Below are 20,170 nucleotides of genomic sequence, written 5' to 3' on the forward strand. Positions count from 1 at the left end.
CTAAGTGTTAATACACTAGGGTTGTCAAGATACCAAAATTTTGATTTGAATTCGATACCATAAAAAAGTATTGCGATATTAGATACCAATGTTGAGAAAAAAAAAAATAAATAAATAAAAATAAAAAATAAAATAAAAAAAAAAATCACATACCTGGCCACCTGTCCTCTATGACAAGGCGTTGCGATCTGCTGCCTATATTTGTATTAAAAGGTTAGTTCTCTTCATTGGTGGCTCAGTGGCCACAGCTCCTCCTCCCATTGGCGACAGCACAGCGGAGGAGGAGGGACGTCCTCCTTCTCCCCTGTGTTGCCGAGAGAACATAGCGCACACTGACAGCAGCGCGCGCCATGTCCTGTGATACTAGACTGTGCAGTAGCGCAGCTTAGTATCGGTAAATAGTAAATCCCAGTATCAAATCGATCCGGGGGAAAATTATCGATTGGGTATCGATAATTCGATACCCGATACAACCCTATTCTAAACCATATTAAAAAGAAAATGGATCATATATTGCAATGTAATGAATATTTTTGTGGGGAACACAAGAAATATAAGACTGCATTTTGCCCAGAGCCATCGACTGCAAAAATGTATGATTCTCCTGTAAGCAAGACTAATATAATTATCAGCCGTGTCAGTAAATGATGCCAATTTGTTTTATTCTCTGCAATATGAGATGAAATAACAAATGTACTGCAGTAAAAGTGCTGAGAGACTCCCACAAGAGACACAGTCAACAGCCATGCTACAATGCCCTACTGAAATAGGGTTTTAGTAAATGAAGGCATATAGCTTCCCAGAAAGCCACCTTAAAGTTTGTAATATACTTATGCATTCTGAAGTTGTGTGGATTGGCGTCCTGGGAACTCTTCTGAAAATACAGTTTCTTCCAACGTCACGCCCTTTACAAGGTTTTCGGTCTGCGCTATGGATTGGATATTATTTCTGCTGTGGACATGACCACAACTATTCCTCTTCCTGGCACATGTGCAAATTCCTGAATCTACCTTTTCTCTCAGCATGCACCTGAGAGAGCAACAGATCTGGTCCCGTCCACAGCAGAACGGACATCCTATCTATAGATCAGACCTGAAACCCGGTCAAGGACGTGACGTCACTGTGAGCTGGATTTTCTGAAGAGAAGAGATCCCAGGAGGCCGATCCACACAGCTTCAGCACGGCAAGTAACTTACAAGCCACTAAGGACCCGCTTGGTCCTGGAAAATCCCTTTAATTGTGAGCTTTCAACCATATTACTAGCATAAACCCACATTAACGTCAAGCGGCATAGCCGAAAAGGGATCTCAGACATACTGCGCACATAGACTTCAAAGTCAGTTCTGGCACGATAGACTTGGGCCACGTCTTGGGCCATATTGCACTATATCTTCTAACTAAGCCATCGTGCTCGATATCCATTTTGTTCCCTGATGAACCTGTATAACAAATAGAACAGGGGAAAAGCGTCGGGACAGGATAGGTCAGGGGGCAGCAACATAATTTGAGGGATAGATGCCATGGCAGGGGAATAGGGTATTGTCAGGGCACATATCCTCCCCATGCCAATCCATATGATCGGGAGATCCCGAGACTGGAATTAATGCCGGGACCTGAAACTGGAGGACCGAACCTGATTATCGTCACCCAGAAACCTGTGAGTGACCACATACTGGCAATCCATTTAGATCGATCCCGGTGAGATTTTCCTGCCCTACATATATCTGTTATATATTTTATGTTGGTGGGTATGTTTTCAATGACCAAATCAAAGTTACATTTTAGATTAGGGTTTCCTTCCAGTGATTATACAATAATTCCACCGTAACACCATGTCGGTATATTGCCAGCGATTTATTTTTTGATGAGGGACTTGATGTCAGGATTTGCACATCAGCAGCACAATGTTAGCCGAGAAACCAAACTGCAAACCATTGTAAGTTACGAGTTCGTTACCTCAGAGAATTTGTTCAATAATTAAAAGTCATTTACAGTTTAACTTACCAGAAGAAAACAAGTAGTTCAACGTCACCAGCAGCGAGACCAGCGGTGGCATTACACAGAGGAGGGCAACAATCCTCACGTGACGTCCCAGTCCTGTGACACGATGGCAGTAACTTCTTCAGTTCCACCTGCAGCAACACAAGTGACAGTTCTCAGTATGGACTTTGAGACCACATTACAGGCATGTCCTAACAGCAGAGGAGAATTATAAAACATCCAGTCAAAATTGTTATTTTTTTATGTAGGTAAAAAAATAAAAAATAAAACAGGACCCTCATTGTCAGCCCCAGGGATTTGTATACATGTAAAGGTTTTGATGCTTTTCTGCTGCATTTCTTTTTGTTAAGCAAAAATGTAACGCTAAAAACATGCCAAAGAAATGAATAGGACTTTTAAAAAATAAAATAAATTAATTATAATAGACGCAATCATGCAGCCACCCCAGAAGTCCTTTTTGTGGCCAGAACAATGGCATAAGTGCACCACATATATTCTATAGTGGCTTTTCTTCCTACAATGAACCCCTAGAAATACCAATTGCCACTTTTAGGGTACAGCTACACGGGATGGATTTCACGCAGCAGATTTTGCTGCAATTACGCAAAAAATACGATTGTGAATTTCCTCCTAAGCACTGCAAAGGATAAAATCCACAGTTAATATTCACAGCAGAAATTGACATGCTGTAGTTCTATAACCCACACCGCAGGTCAATTCACGAAGCAGATTTTTCACGCAACGCGAAAATGAAATTTCCTAATATCTCATCTACTTTGCTAGAGCGGTAAACCACTTTGAATTTGCCACACGCGAATCTACGGCAGCAAGTCCTCACCATATCCATCCCGGGAGGATGCACCCTAAAGATTTTCCCTAACCTGACCTAGAGTGGCGTGCCTGGGGGGGGGGCGTACGCCCAGGGTGTGCACTCCAGGCAGCGAACTGTGAGAGAGTGAGCTGTGATTCTCTTAGAAAAAAGGACCTTAGATGACATCAACATGTAACCAGTAACACATCGATATTACTGGTCACATGGCTAAGAGGTAATGAAAAGGCACTTTCTTTCTACAGGGAGTGTTGCTGCAGGAGACGTTTGCCTTAACTGTGGAGCTTTTTATTGTGAAGATTACATCAGGAAAAGGTGATGGGGCTGTTATGCTAATATACTGTAAGCTACTGTATAGTGGGGTGCTGTATAGTGTGGGGTGCTTGGGTGCTATACTGCATACTGGGGTGCTATACTGCATACTGTGGGGTGCCGGGGTGCACTGCAATGCTAGGGTGAGCCGAGCCCCGGTCTCCTTCCTGCAGAGCGGTGCCCACTTCCAGCCTGAGCCCAGAGCACTGATCCTGAGCCGCTGGAGTCTTCAGAACTGGAAGTATTTACAGTCATTCACTGTACTCTACCAGATGTGTGGATTTTTTTGTATGTGTTGTGGTGGAGAGCGTGATTGCATGCTAAGGTGTGGGAAGGCGGGATCCAGGGGGCCCAAATCAATATTAAAGACGGCCCTGCCACAGGCCATATGGTTCCTTATTATGGAGCAGTCTTCATGCTCTGCCGTTCAGGCTCTGTCTAAAGGCAACGCTTCTAGAGAAAATAAAATGTACATATTGTGCTTGATGGCTCCAATTCCACTGCATGAAATTAGAGGTCCACAAAAGGTAGAGGCCTCATGCACCCATATGACGGTACATGACAGACAGATTTTAGCCTGGGTAATCTCCCACCAATCAGGTCAGAAGGTGTCCCACCGGTTGACCAGCAATCTGCTGATCTGAAGGGAATCCATCTTCTATGAATTTAGAGACTGTCCCCTAGGAATGCTTTGTACACAGTTTGTTAACCCACAATGGCCCCTGTGGTACCAGGGAAGACAAACCCATTGCCCATACACTTCTGCCTATTCATTTTATTCCTGAGAGTGCACAGAGTACAACCGATGAAATGATTTCACAACTGAAGTAACACCCCTGCTTACACTAATAATTTATTTCAAGGTTATAGTTAAGAAATTAATCTTTGCCCTTCAGAACCTTGCCCGGTAACAGGGAGCCTGCCAATCGCAAGCGATAAAACTTTTCTGTGCAGCAATGCAGGGGACATCTCCACTTGTGCACCCCAACGGCTCGATAAATGAACGTCCTAAATCCCAAAACATGTCCTGAATGAAACGTCACACAGAATCAAGCATCCTGGTAAGGCTCTTTTCCCACTGTGTTACAAAGTGCCTTCACGAGGCTTCCGTCAGGAGGATTTTCAAGAAGAAAACTCAGAGGTATGCGTTTAACAGACACTACGGAGTTACATTTATCACCCATAGGCACCCATGTTAATTATATACCGTATAGTTAAAAATAAAATAAAAAATAAAGACTGTATCCAAGACAGGGCTCAGTACTCTACTGGCTTCATCGGTACAATGGAGTTAAGCATTGGCAGACTTTACCACCACGCAAACCAGATGATAAAACGCAGGTGATAATACCGCTTGTGCAGGCGGTCCAGCTGAATGGGGCACCTGGGAAAGAGACCTTCCAAACAGTGGCAGAAGTGCCCAGGCTGCACTACCAAGCTGAGAGTGGGGCTTACCCATGCAATGTGGCAAAGCGGTGACACGGGCCCTCAGACATAACTTTGCTTTGGGCCCCAGATCTATGAACATATTTTACATATATGCGAGGACATACAGCAAATGCACAGGGAAAATGCAGCGTGAAAGGAGTCTAATTCTGATAAGGCTCTTCTCACTTCTCTGCTACAGATTTCTCTTTTCTAAGAGCGGAATAATGAAGTGATGGGAGTGCTGGATGTGGCCCATGACTGACCCCGATAACTCCTCACATCACATCTGAAGCCCCCTAAAGGGCTGACAAAGTTGTACAGGATGGTAATAGGCCTGTAAAAATGCACTCTAAAATGTCACTTTCAACATAAAGTAAAAATACAAAGTTGTGCTCATTCCCTGTGAATAGACGGTCCCAGTCTCGGCAGTAGATAGACAGGCGGTCCCAGTCTCGGCAGTAGATAGACAGGCGGTCCCAGTCTCGGCAGTAGATAGACAGGCGGTCCCAGTCTCGGCAGTAGATAGACAGGCGGTCCCAGTCTCGGCAGTAGATAGACAGGCGGTCCCAGTCTCGGCAGTAGATAGACAGGCGGTCCCAGTCTCGGCAGTAGATAGACAGGCGGTCCCAGTCTGCAAGCCAGCTTCCTAGACATCCAATCCATGAAAAACGAGATGTACTGGGCTCGGTCTCATCTAAACACTGCGCATGCGCTGGATCGCAAGCCAGGATTGCAGAACTAGGCATGAGACTGCCCACACGACTATTCACAGATAGCACACACTACTTTATAGCTTTATTTTCTCCATAATGCCGACAGTGACATTTGTACAAACATATTACCATGCTGCACAACACTGTGGTGGTGGTTTAGGTGTTTCGTAGGTGACGAGAGGTTCTCTTTAAAGACAACGGCACAGGTGGCAGACACGTGTTGCTGCTGTTACTTGTAGGTCATTCACCTTGATCATGGAGGAAGTGGTACCATGGCCAACCTGTCCACTGTACAAGTATATAGCCCCCCCTCCCCCCCCTGCCAGATATAAAAGGATAATTGTTTTTGCAATTTTGAAGGAAAAAAAAAAAAAACACACCTGTTGCAAAAACTGCACGTGTGAACTTAGCTAAAAATATCTATTAGGGCACATTTACTGCACGGCCCCTCGAAAGTCACACCGGCTAATGGATTGGTCTGGCAGGCACCTATAGCCTGTAGTACTTTTGCCCATCACAGTCATAACCCTAATCTAAAGGCCAAGCCTGTTTTATAACTGAGGGCACAGCTCATGATCTCCATGCCATGCCCAGATCACGATGGCATTCATTTCACATTCATTTACTTGCTCTTGTAGTGACATTTATTTCACATTTAAAGTCTATTTCTACTGGAACTGCACAAAAGGGTAATTGAAGAACTCAGGCAAGAACAATGGAAATTCCGCCTGTAATTCCTCTATCAGCTTGAGTGAGAAGTTGGAGCATTTGTCAACATTGACAAGCGATATGCTTGACTGCTTCGTTCTTGCAGAAATCAGTGATTTAAAGGAGCCCATTTTCAGAAGCCAGAACTTCTATTCCTTTGTGCACATGGTCAATGAAGCAGATTTATTATTCATTTCAGGTACCATCATCTGAAAGGTGCCCATAAACCTTCCACAGCCTTGGGCTGTTTGCCCAACAGCTCTCTCTCACTCTCTCTCTCTCGATTCCTTCATAGACACACTGAGCTCGTCCGAGCATTTATGTGTTCTGAATGAGACATGTGGAGAAAACTGCTCCCAGACACCTCTGGTGGAGGCTCATCTCCCTGAAGAACTAAAGGATAAGGTGTTGAAATTCTGATCCTCGTCTCCCCCAACATCAGCTGTCAGGGGAGAGTTGGCCGTCAGTTGGTCATACCGAAATCTGCAGGTTCTTAAATTTAAACTTGTGGAAGCAAGTGTACACACAGGATCAAAACTCCTTCAAAGTATAGCAGAACACACTGGTGCCGTGGGCCATCTAATCGGGTCAAGCATGCATATGTATAGGAGGATTGGGGGAAAGGAGCTTTTGGCCAACACCTATCCCATGTGTATGGCCAGTGTAAAGGGGTTTCACAATTATTTTTTCTTTATCTCCCGACCACTACATATTCATGCCCCATATATCTGTTATTTATGTCAGCACTTTCCTCCTTTTTCTCAGCTTCACTGAACTCAGGCAGGATGTTTACAAGCAGGACTTCCTGTTTTCATCTGCTTCCTGCTCTTGGAACCCAGCATGCTTTGCAATGTTTTACAGGCCTAAAGATTGTGAGCCATATGCATATACATAATGCAAATTTTATATGAAGCTACTTGAAGGGAGTCTGTCCAAAAAAATTAAAATAAATGCAAGAGCACTCTGCAAAAACAAATAAAGTAAATACAATAGTGCCATACTCACTATAGAAAATGTACTAATGCTACGTTACAAAATGAAATGTTAGATTCTTGGCAAATACATTTTGTTATTACATCATTTGTGCCTGTCTGACAACGACAAGGCAATACTACCTTCTCTGGTGCCACAAAATACAGCCTTGTGATAATTCACCCCTCTAATCCTGAGTGATACTAATTCTTATGCAAATAAGGCTTCTGGTGCACCATGGGTGAAGCTGCTCCATTTGAGCAACCCCTCTGCCAGTAACACCGCTCAGCGCCTCCCCCTAATGTTTGACTGGCACCGTCTGAAATTTCAGTGCTGGTAGAAATTACACAGGGGGATCCAGGAACACCAAGAAGCAATCCCACCGACTGGTCACCGAAAACTTTGTTAAAAAAAATAAAAATAAAAAGCAGCATTTCTCCAGATTAAAGGACAAAGATCTTCGCAAAAAAAAAAAAAAAAAAAAAAAAACACACGTAAGGCTATGTTTCAGAACACCTACCCTACATGGCAATATGCTTAGTTTGAAACGGATTATGGAAGGTGACAGACTATATTTAAAAGGTGTGAAACATCCCTTTAAAATGGATAGCCATCACTATTCAAAAAGGTGAGGATCTGACTCTCAGTGCCAATCTGCTGTCTCAAGGGGTCATGGCGCTGCTGTCTCTTCATTGTTTACATCAGTCTGGACACGGTTCATACACTGTACTTTTAAAAGCTGTTCTGGAAATTGCAGCGTTTTCCTCATCAGTTTAATGGGATCAAGACAAGGTCCATACCCGGGGAGGGGTCTGGGTCTGAGGTCTGAATGCACTTTGCGGTCTTGTATTTTTTCTTGATTGTGAGTCACATTTTGATGTGTGATGAAAAGGTCATATGCATTACTCATGATTTAAACAGAATTCGGTTGGAGCTATGACCTATATAAATAATACCACTTTGATATTCCTCTGATGTCACCACTCAAAAGTAGGAAAGCAGTTTTGAGGACCATCATTGTGATAAACCAGCGAGCAGTGAAGACTGTCTGGAGAGAACAGCGGATTCCTCCTCAACACCTACATAGTATGAGCCATACTACTGCTGACTTGTCAAAATCAGATCTGGCCTTTTTTTTTCCAGTAATCCAATGTCCTTAGGATCAACTGGGTCATGATCCTACCATAAAAGAGAACATGGTACAGCTGACATTTCCCCCTGACATTCACTTAAGCCTTGGGAAGTATATGACAAGTAAGTAAATGAGGAACACTCTTCTGCACGGCAGCTGAACCATGAAACAAAGCACCACAGGACACTGATAACAAGAAAGCCAATACTCACATCTGGTGCCGGAGATTATCCCTTGGCTCAAGGCACTTGTGGTTCAAAGGAAGCACTGGCTGAGCTCCCTGGAAGCCCAGTTATCGCCTGAGTCTTAATTATTGATGGGGTCTATACTTCTCTGTACCATTAGCGGATAAAAAAGCTGCAAAGAGGCAGTAATTTATGCAAGTTGGGTACACATTATTTTGTAATGCGAATATCCCTGGTTGTCTAGCGTGCTGAAGGGGTTAATGGAAATATGGTCCACAGCCTAGAGTTTTGAAGGCTTAACCTCAGGACAGGTCCTCAATATCTAATTGGTGGGGGTCAGACTCCCGACACTCCCGCCAATCAGCTGTTTGAAGAGGCTGCGATGCCCCAGTGAGCTCTACGGCCATCTCACAGCTTAAGGCGTCTTTGACACGACCCTATGGCTTTTTCAGTATTTTGCGGTCCGTTTTTGACGGATCCGTTGCGTTTCCGTATGGCATATACAGTAAGTTACATAGAAAAAAAAATGGGCTGGGCATAACATTTTCAACGGATGGTTCCACAAAAACGGATAGGGAAGACATACGGAGTACATTACATATGTGTGCCTTTTTTTTTTTGCGGACCAATTGACTTAATGGAGCCACGGAACGTGATTTGCAATAATAAGACATATTCTATCTTTCAACGGAACAGAAAAAACGGAAATGGAATGCATTCCGTATTTTTTGCGGAACCATTGAAATGAATGGTTCCATATATACGGAACACAAAAAACGGCCCGCAAAGGGAAAAAAAAAAAAAAACGGCTGTGTGAAAGAGGCCTAACAAGCACAGTGTTGTACATTGCATAGCGGCTGTACTTGGTATTGCAGCCCAGACCCATTCACTTGAATGTGACAAATGAACGGGACGTCACTGGCCTAGGAAGAGGCCACTGGGCTCACCGGAGCACCATAGCCTTTTCAAACAGATGATAGGCGGAGGTGCCAGGAGTCAGACCCCCACAGATCAGATATTGAGAAGCTATCCAGAGGATGGGCCATCAACGCTGACCATCCAGAAAACCCTGTTAAAAGGATAGTCTCAAATCAGGAATTTTGAATATAATTTTGGTTGATAACACCCCAGCAAACTTTTCTGGGTTTGGAGTAGTCACTGAAGAAGAAATAGAGTATGACAAGGCAGATGAATGGCCATCCAATTAACACATTGCTGGCTTGGATCAACCAAAGTACAAGCTGTTCTAAAGGACCCACCTCTAAGTCAGAACAGAGAACATGCTCCACTGCTAGAGGTCCTATTCACAAGTACACCTTAGAGGCTGGGGGTTCATTGGCAGATGCCCCTCACCCCCAAGTGTCTGCAAACTTGGTGCCAACAAATGATTCTTCCTCCAGCTTTGTGTGTTTTCTGCCAGAAATATAATGCCTAGAAGACATGCCGAGGCAGGTAAAGCTAGGCAACAGAAGTGACAGAGTAACTAGACATGATTAAAGGACAATGGCGACTGCTCAACTTATTTTTTTTTGTCTTCAGTGGAAAGAACCTTTGAGATGCCTCGCTGATGGCCATCTCCGGCCTCGGATGGTTGTTTCCTATTACCAGTCTGTGATGCTACAGAAGCTGCTCCTTTTACCATCTCTAAGGTTGCAATTTCCTCTTTATCAGATGTTCTTCTTACATCAAAGATCTGCCCATATCACATGTAACTCTGTCCTTATGTTGCAAGTTGCTCTTTTTATGCCCCATACAACACAAGAGAGTCAATTTTGATAGACGCCTCTTAAGCCGTTAATGTATTTTTATTTCCTTAAGACATGAACAAAATGATCTCCAAGATTTAAAGCATACCACTACAACCTGCCCCTGAAAAGGAGCCATCACTAATGGGATTGTCTCGGGCTTTAACATTGATGGCCTATCCTTAAAAGTGGTTGTCTCATCACAGATGAGGACATATCGCTAGGATATGCCCCCATTGTCTGATAGGTATGGGTCCCATCGATGGAACTCGCACTTATATCGAGAACTGAGACCCGTAAGTGGTGGAGGGTGCATTGTGCATTCGCAGCCTCCCTCCATTCATTATCTATGGCTCTGTTATTTCCGTCAGGCCCATAGAAGTGAATGGGAGCGGTGTCCGGTCATGCACAGTCCGCTCCCATTCACTTCTATAGGGAGAGTCTTCCCGCTACCATTTTGCTGGGCTCCGTTCCCAATATAGGTGCAGGTCAGTGGGACCTGCACCTATCAGACAATAAGGGCATATACTAGCGATATGCCCCCATGTCTGAGATAAAACAGATCACTGAAGATAGATAAGTAGGTAGGTACCCACATATAAATATATTCACTGCCTGAAAAAATACAAAAATAAAATAATCATTTTATTGATGGATAGCGCTATAAAAAAAAAAAAAAAAAAAAAAAAAAAAAAAGGTATAGCAGACACCCAGCTGACAATGGGTTAATAGCAAATATCTCACACATACAAAAGTCATTGTGGATCTGGAGGCAAGAAATCAGTCAATCCCAGGAACATGCTAAACCTAAGCACTCCTGGTGGGATTGGTACAAATGTATCTGGTTTGATACATAGCTTCAGCTTGAAGTGAAAACCAGTAAATAGTCAGTGACCATGATCTCTCAGTCATCACTCTGCCATATCATTAGGATATGTACTTCCCATCTCAGCCCTATGATTTACCTAAGGCTACTTTTACACTGGCGTTTTGGCTTTCCGTTTCCGAGATCCGTTCAGGGCTCTCACAAGCGGTCCATAGTGGATCAGTTTTGCCCTAATGCATTCTGAATGGAAAAGGATCCGCTCAGAATGCATCAGTTTCCCTTCGATCAGTCACCATTCCGCTCTGGAGGTGGACACCAAAACGCTGCTTGTAGCGTTTATGTCCGTAATGTGGTGCGGAGCCAAACTGATCCATCCTGACACACAATGTAAGCCAACGGGGATGGATCCGTTTTCTCTGACACAATAGAAAACTGATCCGTTCCCCACCGACTTTCAATGGTGTTGAAGACGGAGCCGTCATGGCAATAGAAGACATAATACAATAATACAACCGGATGCATGCGGTTGTAACAGAAGCGTGATGGATCTGAAAAAAGCGCTAAATGTGAAAGTAGCCCAATTCTGTCGTAATGTATAACTGCCAAATAACTCCACTTCTATATTAAGCCCTCATCGTTCAATGCGTTTGGACAGGACCACCCGTCTCATCAGGAATGGAACGGAGCGGAGTAGGGCAGTAAAGAAGAGGACACAGATGATGGTGCAGGGTCCCCTGCAGAAACGTCCAGATGGACGTAAGAAACAGATAAAAAGCCGATGTAGATGTCAACTGATGGTGTCGGATCCCATCGGGGGAAAGTAAAGGCAAGTAACAAGATACAAGAAATGCAGCCTCACTTGGTGGTGCGAGACCGCGCGTCCGGCTCTGGTTTGGCCGTGAATATGAGATGAAACAACCCCTTTAAAAAGATACAACTCCCATGACCCCCACTGATCAGCTGTTTGAAAAGGTGGCCAGGGGGAGCGCAGTAGTCTCCTCATTAACCAACACAGGGCCATAAATATGGTAGTGGCTGAATGAGACAAAGCTGCAGTAAACTGCAGTACCGAGCACAGCCACTACAAAATGTATGGCACTGTGCCGAAGTGATGGCGTTTATACTGCCTGATCCTGTCAAACTGCAGAGGGCACAGCAGCTGCACAGAGAGCAGAGCCTCTAGGTGTAACAACGCCCACTTTGCGCCTAGAGGATCATTTGCATATATTAAAACATCATTTTTCTCAGCAGTGTGGCCACATATGAACATGGGACCAACACATATGCAGCAGGTGAGACAGCTATAAAGGGACAAATCTGCTGAGAGATGCCGGTTAAATTCCACCGCAGTCCTCGGCAGTGTTCCCGGCTCTAATGGCCGGTTTTTAGCGCTGCCCTAGCCTTTAAAAACAGGTTGGCGCAGTGCTAAAGACCGCCCATTTGTTCCAGTGACATCACTGGGCTCACTGCTAGACGGAAGACGTCACCAGATCATAAGAAAAATTTCCTTGCCCTGAAAAGCTCCAATACTACACTCATTCATGGTGAATGAGTGCAGATCGGGTCGTGTCAGAGTTCAGCTCTGAACCTGGACAACCCCCTTAAATATTTGGCACACAGGTACATCGGGTGTCCGGGATGGTTTTAGACCAGGTCCCAGCTCTCTAGGACGTACTGTTCCTGAGATATTCCCCCCAAAAATGCATTATCCAATAGAAGCTTGGTCACATGACCCTTATCAGCCAATAGAAGCTTGCAGGCCTTTAGCTTCCACATACACAGTTTTACTCCAGGTTTCTGTCACAGTCATATTGGCGTTTGACCGTGATGCGGTTGCCGTGCAGACTGCCTGCCAGGGGCAACATGTCGTTTGTGGTTTGCACGTGCACTTCCCCTTTAAGGTGTGCCTCCCTGCTGTTTGGTGAGCAAGGGGTTAATCTTCTGGCTAGTGGGGATTAAGGCGTTTCCTGGCTGTGGCCGCAAGCTTGATTTAAACCTGTGGCTTGCTGGCTGGGTGCAGTTGTTCTACAGCCTGGTTTGGTGATGGAGCTCTCCTCCTTGCCTGGGTTTTCCAGCCCAGTCCTTTAAGGGATTCTGTCACCAGGATTAACGATATGTAGATATTTATATGTGCCCATTAGTCTTTATACAGTGTGTACAATGATCCCTCTGTTTATGCCCTGTGTGCCTTATTATTCTTATAAAAAACGATCTTATTCATATGTCAATCACCTCTGTCAGGAGCCCAAGAGGTTGTCCCACGATCTCCTGGAGCCCAGCTGCGCCCATCAATCCAGAGCCCAGCACCGCCTACTACTTCATTTATTCAATGCACTATCCTGACATCATGTAATCTCTGCGCGGACTACTGGCACCGGCTTCAACTTGTCCACTGCGCATCGGACCGGAATATACTTTTTCGCTGCGCAAGTCGGTCAAAATTGTCAAAGGAGTGATTGCTGCCAGAAGATTCCTCCCGTTAGACATAAATTGTCTTTCCTTATGTATGCTCCCGATTCCCTACCTCTCTTTCTGTTCAGGGTGTGTTATATGTCTTCATGGTTGTTACATGTCTGGGCTGTTGTTGGTGTTTGTCCCCACATGTATGTTTGCCCTGTATGTTGTAGCCTGTATGCAGCGCTGCCATGCACTGTGTGAGCATGGAGGGGCTCTGGCAGAGTTGGTATGCTGGATTCCTGTGTGGGTTGTTTGTACTGTGACTTGCTGTGTGTTCGGGCTCCTGTACTGATGCACGGGTTCCAGTTGTGGAAGCAGCGGCAGGTAAGGGAGTTGTCATGTTGTTCTTACCTGCCAATCCTCTTGCTGTGTACGGTCTCTCCCTTTCCCTGCTTCTAGGCCTTTAGAAACTCCTGTGCCTCTGTGTTGTGGATGAACAGGTCGTCTCTCCCCTGCTCCTAACTGAGGGATTTCCAGGGCGACTCAGGATATTAGGTATTCAGGGTATGAGTCGTCCCACCATCAGGGTCCACTCATACGGTTAGGAGTTAGGGAGAGGATTAGGGAAGCAATAGGAGGTGACCTGCTTCCCTTTTCCTTGCTTCCTGGCCTAGTTGCTAACATTATCCCTTTACATTGTACGGTGGGGGGGGGGGGGGGGGGGGGGGTTTCCCCCACTCCCCACCATGACAGTTTCCATAACAACCCAGCCATTTTTCATCACTGCTGTAGGTGAGCTTTAAAGGAAATCTGTCACCAGGATAATCACTATTGAAGTAAAGCCATGACCTAATTAGGGCTGCAGTAAATAATTATTTTAGAAATAGAGTATTCTATCGATTATTTTTTACGATTAATCGAGTATTCTAATAAGAAAAAATTAATTAATAGACTGTTTTCCTTTATAAAAACTCACCAGACCCCCTGCCATCAGTCCCCAACGCCCTTCGTTCTCCCCCAGTGCCATCAGCTCAGCAGGGATAGTGCGCACAGTGCAGGGATAGTGCGCACAGTGCAGGGATAGTGCGCACAGTGCAGGGATAGTGCGCACAGTGCAGGGATAGTGCGCACAGTGCAGGGATAGTGCGCACAGTGCAGGGATAGTGCGCACAGTGATGTCACAGTGCAGGGATATACCCACATCAGAGACTAAAAGGAAACAAAACCCAAACCACCCTGAACCAGCCACTAACGACAGGGGGTGCTCTAACACCCTATGCTGCCAATCATCAGCCCCTCTAAACAAGGCCAGTGAGCACTACTACCCCCATCATCCTCTGGCCATTCCGGCACAGGTGACACAGCTCTAACTAGAAGTCCATGCTCCACCACTGGGTGGTAAACGTGCTGGGACACACATGGCGAGCACTAATCACACAGTGCCCCTCCACACATGCAGCCACTTACCAGCCTTCCGCCGATAACCAGCAGCCAGCAGTTCTGATCTGTACCGCCACTCGCGCCCCGCCTCCTCCGCTGCCAGCCACTCAGCACACAGCGTCGGGTCATAGTGCACGTAAGCGCGCACTATGACCCGACGATGTGTCAGGATCCAGTACAGAGCGTTGCGGGCCGGCGGGTGACCACGGAGCGGTGAGTTATAGCAAGCGCTTCACTCCCGCTCCATGGTTACATGACACAAACGAATCCTCGATGCAAAAAATTTGCATCGAGGATTATTTTGTGTCGAATTACTCAATTAAATCGAGTAATCGTTTCAGCCCTAGACCTAATAGCACTTAGTACCTTATTTCAAGATGTGCCTTTGTTCCAGCAATAGATGTTTTTAGCCTCTGAAAATCCAGTTTATTTGGTATGTAAATGAGCCAGTAAGGTGCCCAGAGGGGCGTCACTCTTGCACGAAAGAGCCCAGACACGCCCCTGCCACAAAGTGTCCGCCCTCAAAAGACTAACTTAAAACTCCGTCCCCAGGTCCCACTAAGCCACACCCCTGATATGGTTATGTCATGCCCCTGATCCAGTTAGATCACGCCCCCTCCCACTTCTCCGTTCAGCTTCATTGAGCGAAGTGCGCATGCGCCGGCACTTCGCTCAACCTCCCGATGACCTGAAGGCTGACGCCAGTGTTCAGGTCATCGGGAGGTTGAGCGAAGTGCCGGCGCATGCGCACTTCGCTCAATGAAGCTGAACGGAGATGCTGGGCACGGCGCTGATGACAGCAAAGGAGGAGCTGGGCACGGCGCTGATGACAGCAAAGGAGGAGCTGGGCACGGCGCTGATGACAGCAAAGGAGGAGCTGGGCACGGCGCTGATGACAGCAAAGGAGGAGCTGGGCACGAACGGCGGCGGCATCTTGAAGACATGAGCAACCCCCTGGGCACCTTACCGAGATGAATGACAGGTTAGATAAAACGTTTTTTTACACTAAATGAGCCTACAGATTTAGCTTATAAGACCACATTAGGAATCACAAGGGCTCCTTGCACATAACCATATTTTTGAATGTGGGGGTCAAAAACTGGTGACAGAATCCCTTTAAATATACCCAAGCGAAGTCGGGTCCTTCAGCTTGTTGTCTATAAATGTTATTAAAATGTATTTAGTGGTGTCTCTGCTTTCACATCAGACCGATTCTGTTCTGCTGCATTAGAGGAAGAAAAAAAAAAAAAATATGAAAATAACCGAAGCCCCCTGACTACAACAGGTCCTTCTAGTTTTCATTAGAGAGTATGGCATCTTACTGGACAAAAGCTCTCCTCCAGATGCCCGCCATACTCATGCCTATTTGGGGGTTCAACTGAGGTTCACTCACATTTCCGTTATTCACGACGTGTGCTGTCCGCATTTTCCATGGACAGTACACGTACCCATTTATTTCAATCCGTCTGTTCACACATCAATATTTTTTTTTACTGTCCGAAAGTCAGTGGAATCTGTGTTGCATCCGTTTTTATAGTAATCACTGTTAGGAGATGCTCTAGAAATAAATTTTCAGCTGAGAAGCATCCGTGCAATATGGATGACCCATGGAGGGGAAAAAACTGACACAGATGCTTCACGGACGCAACACGGACTGATTTTTTTTCAAGGGCGTGAAACGGACGCGGAAACGTAAACAAAACCTTAACCGATTGATCAATCCAACCAATGATTGGCCTTAAAATGATTTAATGTGTATGGCCTCTTTTACTTGAAATAAACTGCAATCAATGGCACGTGGAATTTGCGCCCTAGAGGATAGATCTGTTGCTCTTACGCAATCGCTACATTAGCAATTAAAGGGACACTGTCACCTGGATTTCACTTACTGAGCTAATAACACCACATCAGTCTCCACGATTTATATTACTATATACTAGTATTACTGCCCTGTGTCTTTTCATTTGTCTAGAAAATAGCTTTTAATCATATGTTAATTACCTCGATAAGGAGCCCAAGGGCTGTCCCTCCGGCCGCTGGAGCCCAGCCGTGCCCATTATCTTGGAGCCCAGCACCACCCCACTGCTAATTTTTTTCATTGCTCATCGCCGACGTTATGTGTTTGTTGCGCCCAAAATCTCGCACATTTCTGGGTGAGCGAAGCTGGCGCATGCGCACTTCGTTCTGTGAGGCCGATGCCAGGACACCGCACAGCGCTGACATGTGCATCCATGGCGCATGCGTGAGATTTCGGGCGCAACAAACACATTACGCCGGCGATTAGCAGTGAATAAATAAGCAGTGGGGCTGTTAATTGATATTTTGGGTTAATATCGAAAATTAATATTCATAAATGGGTGTGAATCGTCTGTTGATGACTCTGGCTATTTATACCTTAAATAAGAACCAACTCTGTTGCCTTACCCAATTCCCTGAAGTGCGAATTACTACTGCTACTACCAAAAACACACACTGTATTATGAATAAGAAAATATTTATTACACAATACAAATATACAAGTCTAACATTACACTATATATGGGGCTGCTTCCTGAGCACTGCCTGCGCTCTCTTATGGGGGGTGTCCGGACTGCTCTTCACTCAGTGCAGCGCTGCCTCCTGGCTTTGAGCGCTGAGTGCACTTTCCACCTCTTCGGAGGACGCCGAAATGACATCACCGCACGAGCCCGCGCGTCCTTGCACGCGCATCTAAGGGCCGCTTCCAGGCAGGGATCTCTTTGATCCTCCCGCCTGTGAAGCGCCTGCATATCTCAGGTGCTGTAATTACCGCACCGGGGATATGCAACAGAGGGAAGGAAACTTTTGTTCCCCTATCTCTTAACCCTGCCTCAACTCCCTGTGGGGGGTGGGATCCCACCGAGTGACAGCACATTTGCACTCACTTCACTTTTACACAATTTGAGCACACTCACCTCTCTTTGCTCAGCTTCAGCCTTGAAAAGAGGAATTTTTATAATTCCAGCCGAATGTCCGGGCCGTAATGGCACACATTCACTTTATAACATTTTTCTTATGTTCACTTTCCACGTTTGTGTGTACACTAGGATTTCTTGGGTTACGGCCCCTAATTGGGGGGGGGGGGGGGGATGTGGGGGGGCATCCCGGTTCCGCACCCCCCTGCAAAACCCCTTGGGGACAGCCCAGCCTTGGTTGTTGAAGCTCCATGCCGACACCTTGGGTGGAAGCCGGAGCACAGACTTGGTGTACCCTCGGCTTCGGCTGGAAGTAGCCCATTTTGTCTCGGTCCCTTGCAGGAGCTATAGGCCCAGAGGGACTGGGATAGGTCTCTTATGGAGAGGGCCTGCGATAGACCGTAGCCTAGTGCACTTTTTTTGTGTGGCACGCGGCATGATTTTGTTGCAGGCGTGTAGAAAGCACGTCCTTGGACTTAAAAAAAATAAAAAAAATAATAAATAAATATATTATATTTGTTATGTTAACCATCTCCAGTGCTGCTGGGGATGTTTAACAAAAGGCACTGAAATCTATTGATCCCTTGATTTTTGAAGTCACCAGAGACTGGACATAATTGTCCGGCCATCTGGTGCCATCTCCACCTCCTCGGGGGAAGGGGGGCAGTGACTGGGGAACATCTTGGCTAGCATTTTAAAATATATATTTCTGGGCCAGTTGCAGCCCCTTGTTTTCTCAATAGACAGTGCTGCCACTTTTTTTCTTTTTTCTCTATATTTATCCATCTTCTGGATAGACCCATATACTGAGTCCACATAAAGGGTCAATAAACATTTATATTCAAATATCACCCTTCCCTCTACAGAGGCGGTGCTGGGCTCCGAGATAATGGGCACGGCTGGGCTCCAACGGCCAGAGGGACAGCCCCTTGGGCTCCTTATTGAGGTAATTAACATGACTAAAAGTGCAACAAGAGTATAAAGTGCATAGTGCAAATGTCAAAGTATATAGATCACTCAAGCTGAACTGTCCACTAAAGAGCCATAAGATAGGATACCTGGGTGGTGCACCAAAACCCCCAACGTACGTTTCACGCAAGCTTCTTCAGGGGGAAGAGTGTGTGTGGATGTAGTATATTTTAATGTAAATCGTGGAGACTGATGTGGTGATGTTAATAGCTCAGTAAGTGAAATCAAGGTGACAGTGTCCCTTTAAATATGGTTGTAAAGGTTAGGGTAAGGAAACTTTAAGTGGAGAACGATTGACAGCAGTTCTACAACAAGCTTACAGTATCCCATCTATTATTTCAAAGAAGAAGAACAAAAAAAAACGAAAAAAAAAAAAAAACACAAGCTGTGGCGATACTGTCCTGGGCATCGCTCTCCCCCATGTGTGATCCTCCGCTCTGGACTTGCAGGAGCGCACGGCATTATCATGATTTATAATGCTATGTGCCTTTGCTTGACCTTATTTCTACAGACTCATACTGTCAGCTTTACGTCACTATGATTCTGTGGAAAAAAGGCCAGGCAGAGACACAACATTATAAATCATGACCATGCCGTGCGCTCCTGCAAGTCCAGAGCGGAGGATCACACTCGCACACGGAGCGCGATTCCCGCAATGGACTCGTTCGTGTGAAACAGCCCCAAGGGTACTTTCACACTATCGTTATTAGAATCTGGCAGGCAGTTCAGTTGCATGAACTGCCTGCCGGATCCGGGAAATCCATATGCAAACGGATCTTTTTTTTCCAGATCCGTTAGACTTATTCATTGAAATACCGGATCCGGCATTACATTTTTCTCAAAGCTAGAAAGAACTGCGCATGCACAGACCGGAAAACCGGATCCACCGATGCAGCAATTTCTGGAACACTTGGTACTGGATCCGGCATGAATACATTTTAATGGAAATTAAAGGATAACTGTCGTATTTTTATTTTTTGGGGAGTATTGGATTGTGGTGATTAATATCTCCTTGGTGGCCTATTCCAACTTTTCACTGTGCATTCAATTACCCCTTAATTCCACAGTTTTGTTCCCTGTACTGCCTATTTTTACCTGTGCTTAAAATAGGGTTGCTAGACAGGTCCGTCTATATGTTTATAGACTGAGCACGCGTGCAGGCTCACATTACTGACAGCCAGGGACTGTAAGTAAATGATTAAAGCCAGGACCTCCCCAGCAGATAACAGTGCCTGGGCTGTGTGCACTTCTCTCTGTCCCTGCGCTTTGCAGACGCTCCCTCACTCAGCAGAGCTGGACAATGCAGAGTTGGAGCAGCACAGACCAGGGAAGGGAGATCTGCCATCTGCTTACTGTATAAATGAAACATGTGGTAAGTGCTGCAAAAGATTAACCCTTTAGGGGGAGGGCACTTTTGGAGGGCTATTGTTACTGGTTAGTGAGGGCAGGCGGGATTAGCCTCAGGGTGAGGGCAGTGGCGGCCATCTTAACTGAATAGTGATATTGCAGTTTTATGCAGACTGGTTGCTAAGGGCTGAATCTTATTAAATATGGGGTAAGTCAGTCTAATAGTAACTGAT

General features: G+C 45.6%; 1 protein-coding gene across 3 annotated transcripts in view; it reads right to left on the minus strand.

Moving 5' to 3' along the window:
* The window catches only part of OSBPL3 (oxysterol binding protein like 3), a 201,066-nt gene that overhangs the window by 158,232 nt on the left and 22,664 nt on the right, over nt 1–20,170 (minus strand). For all 3 annotated transcript variants that reach the window (XM_044292688.1, XM_044292689.1, XM_044292687.1), the window contains exon 2: nt 2,005–2,132. The gene's annotated coding sequence lies outside the window, so the exon portion shown is untranslated. The remainder of the gene's footprint in view (nt 1–2,004; nt 2,133–20,170) is intronic.

This window comes from Bufo gargarizans, chromosome 5 (genome assembly GCF_014858855.1).
Source record: "Bufo gargarizans isolate SCDJY-AF-19 chromosome 5, ASM1485885v1, whole genome shotgun sequence".
In the NCBI taxonomy this organism is placed as follows: Eukaryota; Metazoa; Chordata; class Amphibia; order Anura; family Bufonidae; genus Bufo; species Bufo gargarizans.